Here is a 10,692-nt window from a genome sequence, read left to right as displayed (position 1 = left end):
ACCTTAACATCGATTTGTAGTTCTCCTCCTTATCAAGTTAATCAATTTGAACTGGAGGCTTTTGGAGATCAATATCGGCTTCAGATACAAAGTGGCATCTGCTAGTTATGGCGCCCGCTCTGCATTTTGATGCTAAGCGAATCTGACAGTTCGACCAACTTCAAAAAGATATTAAGCTGTCAAGAGAGAATCTGACACTCGCAGAGGAATGTGTGAGAAATTGCATGCAGGGTGAATATTTTAGAGAGTTTCTTTTTTTGCGGGAGATGGTTTTGTTGGGTTTTTAATGGAAATTATGATTAGCTTAATATAAAATAAGTTATTGCACATGAAAGGCAACACGTTTTTTTTGTGTTGGCTGGTAAGAAACACATTTTTTTACTCAAACTTAAGATGCACCATTATTAACATTTTGGACAATGTAAATAAGCCAATTGTAATTATTATTATCATTCTTTTTAGTAGTTGTATAGTATATTTGGTCATATATTTGGTCCAGATGTACCATATTCAGTAAATAATATATCTTGTAAAGAATAATGTTACATTTGCAGGGTTCAACAATAAGGACTGCCTGATGACCCAGTGCCAGCATGAGAGACGTTCGGGACAGTAGACAGGATAGTTACTGGCCCAATCGGTGCCTTGTCGCTAAAGTTTTGTTTTTCATTCATGCGACTATTTGTCGATTGCGTGCAAATACAGTCTTAGAATCGAGAAACAGTTTGTGCTTTTAAGCCTTTAAATGCTACCTTCTCTGTGATGTCATAAACAATGTATTGTATTGCTTTTTAGGTTATTTTTATCTGGTTGGACGTTGTGAGCATGTTATTTTTTTCCATAACCTGGTAACAACCAGTATAGCGAAGATATGGCAACATCAAATGAAGAGGCTAAAAGAAAATGTCTCTTTCGTCTTTACGTGGGTACAACACAACAAAACATGAAGTGGTGTTTGAAGTAAAGTGACCTTTTTTAAATAGTTTAGAGCTACAATAAAATACCTGCACATTTTCCATACTGCTATTTTTGTTTGCTAAAAACTTAGAATTTTGCTTATTATACATTTATGAACATTTTTAAATATTTAAGTTATAGATTCACAAACGTTATTTACATAACTTATTTTTGATTTTTTTATTCAAAATATGTGGCTAAGAAATAGCTATTAACTTTCTTTTTTTAATTTGGTGGGGCTAGGTGAAAATTTTGTCAAAAAATCCCTGGCATTGAACCCTAATTTTGCCAATTCAATGTCTAAACCTTGTTAATAATACGTCATTGTGGGCAATGTTTTGATGAATATATGCACATTATTACACATTTTTTCTAAGAACTCTTTGTACAACAAATCAAATCAATTTTGTTAATTAACTTAAATTGAAACAAATGCATTTCCAAAACATTGAACTGTAATTTGTAGGTGAAATTCATTAAATCATTTAAAAATATTTATTTTTTAAACTTTTTTTGTTGTATTTTTAGGCTAAACAATCCAGAATTTTAAGTTTTTTATCAGTGATACATTTTTTAAATTTTATTCTTCATAGTTTTGGCTAAGAGTAATACCATAATTAACAGTAAAATGTGATATTAAGTTTGAGATTTTCTATTCTTGTTTTGTAGATTTATTTCAAGCAGTTTTAATGATTGCAATATTTAATCATTGCCCTTAAAAGCAACATATTTATTATTGATTATTAATTAATCATTCATTCATGCATTCATTTTCTTTTCATCTTAGTCCCTTTATTAATCCGGGGTCGCCACAGTAGAATGAACCGCCAACTTATCCAGCCCGTTTTTATGTAGCGGATGCTCTTCCAGCTACAACGCATCTCTGGGGAAACATCCACACACACTCATTCACACACACGTGTACACTACGGACAATTTAGCCTACCCAATTCACCTGTACCTCATGTCTTTGGACTGTGGGGGGAAACCGGAGCATCTAGAGGAAATCCACGCGAATGCAGGTAGAACATGTAAACTCCACACAGCAACGCTAACTGACCCAGCCGAGGCTCGAACCAGCGACCTTCATGCTGTGAGGCGACAGCGCTATCTACTGCGCCACTGCGTCGTCCTAATAGTTATTCGATTTGAGTTAAATATTAATTACTGACCTAAAGTATATACATACAATATTGACTTGTATTGAATATAAACAAACTCAAAACAAAACACTAGTGTCTAGTTATATATAGTTTTAGTTATAGTTTTATTATTATTATTATTATTATTGTTGTTGTTGTTGTTGTTGTTATTTTTTATGTTATTGTGGTTGTATCGGGACACTTATCATCAACCAGACCTTTTAAACTATTTTAATTTAATTCAATTTAATTTAAAATTTTAATTTAATTCAATTTAATTTAAATTTTGTTTTGTTTTTATTTTATTTTATTCTTTACCCATTTTTATTTTGTTATGTTTTGGTTTTCTTAAGCTTTTTTTTTGTTGTTGTTTCCTTTTGTGTCCTTTAGTTTCTAAAGGCTAGGAGAGCATAGGAGGAAAACAACCATGTTTTTCCCCCCATTTATAAGTGGGGTGTATAATATTGGGGATTTCATTGAATCCACACCTCATCATTTACTGTTGGTGGAAATCAACACCTGACTTATGCTATTACCATTTAAAAAGAGTCTGTTTCTCATGACACACTGTCCTTTTTTATCCTAGAGTCATGCCAGAAATGTATGCTTGATTATGTGTATAATTTCATCTTAACTGCCAACACTGCCCTCGGCAGCCGTCCTCAAATTTGTCTTATTCCGCTATTGTGCGTTTTGAATACAGAGCTGCAATAATAACCAGTTGCTGTCTTCTGACTCCGATATGCCATGAATTCTAATGATCTCTCAGCCTGGTTTGAGAGCGACCTGTAGGCCATTTGTACAGGGTGAGCAAAACAGACTTGTTTTAATGCTGTCACCTGAACAGCAGGTGCTCAATGAATTGAACACGCTGGCAAGAATCTCCTTCGCTCAGTTCTCAAGTGACGTCTGTGTACAACAGAGGAACACAGTGCCGGGAAAAGCTTTGATGCAGTGCAGTAGGAGGAAACCGAGGTCTATCTTTTTTTCTTTCACGCAATAGGTAGCGAAGACTGGCGTTAGATCCGCTTTGAGGCGACTGCTCTAAATAATTCTGTGTAGCGTGAGGCACATTGTCAGCTTTCTTACTTTGGAAAACAATGTAGGTGAGCTGGGCTTTGTGTGGCGAGACAGCCAGCTTGTGATTCTAAAGCTGTAAAAAGTAGTCTAGACTGCTATATATGGAGTGCTTATAGTTTCTCTTGTGTTAAAGGAGATTTTTTGAGTACTGCTCAAGAGCTGTCAGCTTTTTGTGAACCTGATGGAATCTATGTAATATTAAATAATATTCACACCTTGACCTGTGTAGAAGTGTTAGAACTATCATGCAGTATGTGTTAAATTCAGCATTGGGATTGTGCTTTAAGGATATTTATTTATTGCTTGTGCATAATAAAATGTTATTTTTGGGTTGAGATCAAAACAAATATTTAAACTTCAAGTATTACTGCATAGCAGAATTATACACTCTGAATCTTTAAATATGAGGGGGAATGAAAAGCTAGACTCAAATACACATCTACACTTTGAAAAATGAAGATCCCAAAGAGCATTTTTAGTGATTTCACATGCTTTTATTAATAGAAGTTGTACATTTTTCCCTCAATACTGTATCAGTATGATAGGTTCAGTGGGTGTAAGTTCTTCTTTATGGAAGCATAAATTACATCGTAATGTTAATGAATTGTGTTTGTAAGCATAAAAAGAGTCATGTGCAAATGGAAAGCTGCTTTAACTCACCATGCAGGAAAAAAAAGCAATTTTTTTTTATTGCAGTTTAAATCAGGGGTCACCAAACTCGGTCCAGGAGGGCCGGTGTCCCTACAGGATTTAACTCCAACTTGCCTCAACACACCTGCCTGGGTGTTTCAACTATACCTAATAAGACCTTGATTCGCTTTTTCAGGTGTGTTTGATTAGGGTTGGAGCTAAAATCTACTGGACACCGGCCCTCCAGGAACAAGTTTGGTGACCACTGCTTTAAATGAAGCCTCGTCATCGCTTAAGTCAACATTTTATCTTTTTTTCAAATATATAACTAACCCTAAAAAATGTATTTCACCAAAATGTTTGACACGCACGTAGCCTGTACTGTCCCACTAATACACTGATTTAACAATTATTACTTTTTTTTAACTCCTAAGGTCACTATTTAACACAATCAATGCTTTTATTTTTTTAACACATCTCATGGTTTCTAAAATATCAACCTCTACCAAATGGTTGTTTGTCATATGGTAAAACTGTCGAAGTTAATACAGATACAAATGAAAAAATATGAAGTGTAAGACCAATTTATTAAAAAACATAATCAAAAAACATGTTATATATATATCAAAATATTAGTTTAAAAATGTATATTTCTCAGCAAGCAGTCCAATCTGACGACAGAAATGCATTATATGGAAACATTAGTTTTGCTTTTCTACGTTTGCCATGAAGTGAGATTCAACCATTTAATTGAGCAGGTTTTTAAAAAATGATTATAAACATAATAAATATTTTTTCAGGGCACCAAGTAACATGGCTTTGAAAAATTAGGGCTTATAGAGTGTAATGTCAAAAACATATGCTTACCTTGCGAATTGTCACCAAAAACAGTTATGGCTGGAGTAATGTCCTTGTTTTTGACTTCAATGGGAGAAGCAATGTTGTGATGAGTGCTGTTGATTGAGTTAGTGGCAACTAGTGGATTTTCTTGGCATAACATACTTTAACCAGACGGTAGAGATGGCTCAATAAGGTTTAATTAAGTTAGGTACTTCTCTCCATAAAATATAGTCAGTCAAACTACGGTCAACCATTTGGTCGGGCAGGCAGTTAAAGGGTTAAAACCCTTGTTATCATGACTCATTGATTTATCGCTTATGATGGATGTTTGTGAAGGATCTTTAATATTTCAGTTCAACAACAGATCCCTGAATTAAAAATAAAATTGTTCTTTTGATTTTCGAATGTTGCTCAAATTAATCTAAAATTAATACAATATTTACCTTCTATAAAATAAAAAAATTAAAAAATTAAACTATTTAAAGGTCAAAATTATTAGCCTCTTTAAGTTATATTTTCTTTTGATAGTCTACAGAACAAACCACTATACAATGACTTGTGTCTTGAAAAATATCCAGTCAAAAATTATGTTCCATAAAAAATAAAGATAAATAAAACGTCAACATTTAAATTGAAATGTGATTTTAAAAAATTATTCAAGTTGGCACTGTTCTTAAAACCTTAAAAGAAAACTTTTGCATTTTTTCATGAATAATAATACTGGCCAGCCCAGGTGGGCCCCACAAATATTCCTTTATTAGGTACACCAATTTCTTTATTAGGTACACCTTACTAGTACCAGGTTGGACACCCATTCGCCTTCAGGACTGTCTTAATCTTTCATGGCATAAATTCAAGTTACTGGAAATACTTCTCATAGATTTTTGTCCATATTGGCCTGTTATCCTGCTGGAAGTAGCTGTAGGAAGATGGGTACACTGTAGTCACTGTGGCAATCCCAGGTGGGTCCCACATGGGCCAACCCAGGTGAGTCCAACATTGGCCATCCCATCTTGGTGAATTCAGGGCACGTGCCCCTGTAAATGCTTTCAGGTACGATTTACTTTCTAAGCAAGTGTATTTATTAAGAGTAGCAATCACGGAATAAAGATTCTCTTTGTGCAACTGGTATATGCACTATATATATATATATATATATATATATATATATATATATATATATATATATATATATATATATATATATATATATATATATATATATATATATATATATATATATATATATATATATATATATAGTGTGTTAAGGTTACTTAGGTGTTAAACACTTGTTATGGAAATATCTGTAACAGTAGGAACCTTTCATTTTTTTATGAGTGAGAATATTTCTATCTTTTTTATTTCATGGGCTTACTCTTAAAAATGAAGGTTCTTCATAAGAGTTGATGGTTCCATGACAGTTTTTATAAACAAAGGAACATTTATATATTTATATTTATATTTATACAAATATTTATATTTAAAATTTTTGTTTAAAACTGTTTACACAAATGCCATGGCATCATGGGAGTAATCAAACATTTTTAGAAATTAAAATTTTTAAGGGTTCCCTCTGTGGGTTTTAAAAGTTATTTGTGAAACCATTGATTATTATTTTTAAGTCAAATTCAGATTTGTTGCCAATTCTGTTACATGTACATGTCCAGACATACAGAAAATTAAATTGTCACTTTCAAACCCTGGGTGCATACAGATAACAAAAATAGAAGAGGAATGTAATTATACAAATAAACACAAATAATTTCTGCCAAATAAGAAAGAAAAAATAAATATACAAAAAAAGCCATTTTTGATGTAAAGGACATTTTAATATTGTGGGCTAAATGGGTGTTCTTCAAGGAACCATTAGTTCTAATAAAGTACCTTTATTTTTAAACTGTTATGTGTAATGAAACGCTTTTATAAATGTCATATTTATTTGGAACTGCTTTAACTTATGCTAAGAGGGAAAGCAGAAAAAAGCCGTCCAGTGTATTTTTCAGTGTGCTTCATCCATCATCAGGTCTTGCATATATAATGTGAGAGAGTTTGTGCAGCAAGTCTGCATGCATGTATGTATGCTTTTCTGTGTTGAAATTTTCACTATACCATGACTTATCTGTACCTGCTCAGTATGTTCCTCTGGGCCGTTATGAGATGAGTGCACACCTATGTTGGTCTTCATGAATGCGCATATGACAAAGCCCATAGGGGGATGCATGTATAGCAGGTGGAACGCAGCAGGAAGTGCTGGCATGCCCTCCACACATCTCTACAGAGCAGGATCACAGCACTCCCATCTCCAGTGGGAAATCCTGCAGCAAGGTGATTTAACAAGCCTCTGATACGACACATATGCCGGTCAGAAAAATGGTTATTTTCACCATCAAAGATAACTTCAAACTCCCTGCGGAGCAAAGAGAGGACTGAGGATTGAGCAACAGGCCTAGCACGAACGCAAACTGTCATCAGGGAGCCAGCTGACGATCCATCATTCTGTGGCTTTACCCAACTTTAGCTTTTGACTACAAGTCAAAAATACCCACATCGCATTTTTAACCACAGCTATGAGCTGCCAGCTTTTTCATGTAGAACGTATTCTCATGTGAAGCTTTTGATGGTTTGTTTTTTTTTCATAAAGCAGACACGGTGGCACAGAATAGCTGAAAAATGGCACTTGACATTTGCAATAGCTGCATGGTACCTGGAGGCCTAATGTCTTTAATATTGGTCCTAATCCAATTCGCCTCCATATGGAGAAAGTAGTATGTCTCTGTGGAGAGTTCATATGATGTATTGGCAAATTAATCTACACCACCAACATGTTATGTTGCCACCCAAATAAACTGGAGGAGAGAATCAAATTTAACACTCTTGAGAGTGTGAGTTTGGATGTGTGTCATACTTAAAGGCACAGTTCACAAATTCTGTAGCTAACTGTATAGACCTTTTTATAAGAACGCAAAATGATCTTTTATACTTTACATGTATGTGCAAGGGGAATGCTAAGAACTTCCACTCGGCAGTTGATGCGTGTAAACAATCACATTTGGACAGTTTTGAAACACTAGTTTTAATCTATTTTACCTGCTTTTATCATCTTTGACCTAGTACTGTTGTTGATCAGCGCCACCTCCTGGACTGATCATTTAAAAAATGAGATCTAATAGGATGGAAAACAACTGCTGTGAGGCATTTTCCCTCGTCAGACGGCATCTTCTGCAGTTTAAATGAAGCCTCAACATCGCTAAAGTCAACCTTTTCTCTTTCTTTCAAAACCAATCCAAACAAATGTATTTCACCAAAATGTTTGACACACACACACGTAGCCTACTGTACTGTCCCACTAACACACTGATTTAATTACAGTGACAAAGTGAAAATTAAGTGACGTTTTGAAATGACAGAAAAACACAAAGCGTGGTAAATAAGACACACTAAATGAAACCTAAACGGCTCGCGATTAGAATCAACAGCAAATCAGCCCAGCAGAGTATAAGTAACGCACTTTTATTGGTCATTTTTGTAAATTGCATGACTTACACATTTGTTAAGTTTCATGCCAGTAATTTGATTTGCTCCATGATGCAGTGAAGTATTGTGTATGTGCATGCGTGCGTGTGTGTTGAAGAGCCGCTAAGGCAACAGCTGACAGGTCGGGAACACACACACAGTTTCTCAATTCCATGAACGCAGAGAACGGACTTGCTTTCTTGTGGAGACCGGTCCTGCCAGGTGTCTTCGGAAGAACGAACTCGGGAGGCCGCGAGGGCAAAGAACGCATCCTCTGAGGAATGAGATGCTGCGTTTTATGCAAAATTTATTTATACATTACAGCATTCATACAATGATTTATTGTTTTACCCCTTTTCAAAATATATACCATGTTTAAAATTATTATAAATATCCGTTGCACAATATAAATAAAACAGATTTTAATACGAATTTCAGCAAACAAACACCCTTAATGTGTATATTCCTTTATTAAGATGTCCATGGTAATGTTTATATTCATCGTTTCATTTAGGGAAACTCCTGAGGTAAATAAATGATATCTCTGAATTTTAATAATAAATCTAAATAAAATGCTGCGCTTCCCACCTCCAGTCGCAATGACTTCTGGGACTTCTAGAGCGAGATCAGTGCTCAAGTCTGGATATCAAGAACACATCCGGGAAGTTTCACACGTCCTCTGTTCTTGCGGTCTTAAGTATTCGAACTGAACTTTGACAGCTGATGATGATGTTACACGAGGACGCAAGACCGCTTTCTCAACGCAAATTGAGAAACAGTCAGTGTTTTCTGGCGGCAGACATGTGAACAAGTACGTTTTTCTCTCGCACTTGAACCACATCTGACAGATTATAATAGTTTTACCACACACCTTTCAAAGTTGTGTCACAAAAACACTCCGTAATCCATTTAAATTGCTATTAAAACCCATTTTCGGAGTACAAATTACCAGTTGTAAACGCTGTAAATGGAAGTTCTAAACATTTTACCGGAAGAGGATGGTGGCTATGGCGCCCTCCATGCAGCAGCCAAGAAAAAAGAATTAGAATAAATAAATAAATAAAACATACCATGCCATGCAAATACTAGATTACAACCTTTCTTAAGTCTTATAATTTATAACTAAATAAATCTTCATTTACTGGTGGCTTAGTGGTTGTCTTTATCGCCTCACAGTAAGAAGATCACTGCTTTAAGTCCCAACTGTTCAGTTTGCATTTCTGTGTGGAGTTTGCATGTTCTCCCCATGTTGCATGAGTTTCCTCCAGGTGCTTTGGTTTCCCCCACAGTCCAAAGACATGCGCTATAAGTGAGTTGGTTAAACATTATGAGTAGTGAATGAGTATGTATGTGTGAATGTGAAAGTGTATGGGTGTTTCCCAGTACTGGGTTGCTTCTGGAAAGACATTTGCTTTGTAAAAAACACATGCTTGCATAGCTGGTGGTTCATTCTGCTGTGGCGACAGCTGATAAAATGGACTAAACCAAAGGAAAATGAATGAATGAATGAATGAATTGTGAAATGTAATATTCTGTGAGCTGTTATTCATTTCAATATATGTCAGTGATGCGTTCAGTAATATGTTTTTTACAGTGCAAGTACATCAGCCGATCAGTGTATTTTATATGAGTCATTAGACTGGCTCTTTTTACAGCAACAGAGAAAATTACACTCGTATTTATGCATTGCAAAAGCTTCTGTTGGTAAATTGCCAGCTTATCTTTGTGATCTATTGTCATTTGTTAATTTTCTTTTCGGCTCAGTCCCTTCAATAATCAGGGGTTGCCACAGCAGATTGAACCGCCAATTTATCCAGCAAATGTTTTATATAGCTGCAGCCCATCACTGGGAAACACCCATACTCTTTTGCATTGACACACATACACTATGGCCAATTTAGCTTATTCAAATCACTTTTAGCGCATGTCTTTGGACTGTGGGGGAAACCGGAGCACCCTGAGGAAACCCTCACCAACACAGGGAAAACATGCAAAATCTACACATAGATGCAAAAAAATGCTTTTCTTGTTTTTTTTTTTATCTCGTTTCTAGTCCAAAGAAATAATATGTCAAAATTAATTGAGTTTTTCCCTAAAACAAGCAAAATAATTAGCATGACCTTTACGTGTCATGACCTTCACGTCACATAACCTTCACATGTTTTTAATGGAAAATTATTTAAACATTACAACATTTATACAATGATTTATTGTTTTTCCCCTTTTCAAAATATATACTATGTTTAAAAATCATTATAAATATGCATTGCACAATATAAATAAAACAGATTTTAATACGAATTTCACCCTTATTGTGTTTATACCTTCACTAAGTTTTTCATGGTAATGTTTATATTCACCATTTCATTTAGGGAAACTCCTGAGGTAAACAAGTTGTATCTCTGAACTTTAATAATAAGTTGTATCTCTGAACTTTAATAATAATTAAATAAAATGGGGTAAACAAAATAATCTTATGTCGAAAGAAAGATTATTTTGCTTACCTCATTGGAAGATTATTTTGTGA

Source organism: Danio rerio, chromosome 1 (genome assembly GCF_049306965.1).
Source record: "Danio rerio strain Tuebingen ecotype United States chromosome 1, GRCz12tu, whole genome shotgun sequence".
In the NCBI taxonomy this organism is placed as follows: Eukaryota; Metazoa; Chordata; class Actinopteri; order Cypriniformes; family Danionidae; genus Danio; species Danio rerio.
Note: the sequence above shows the minus strand (reverse complement) of the source record.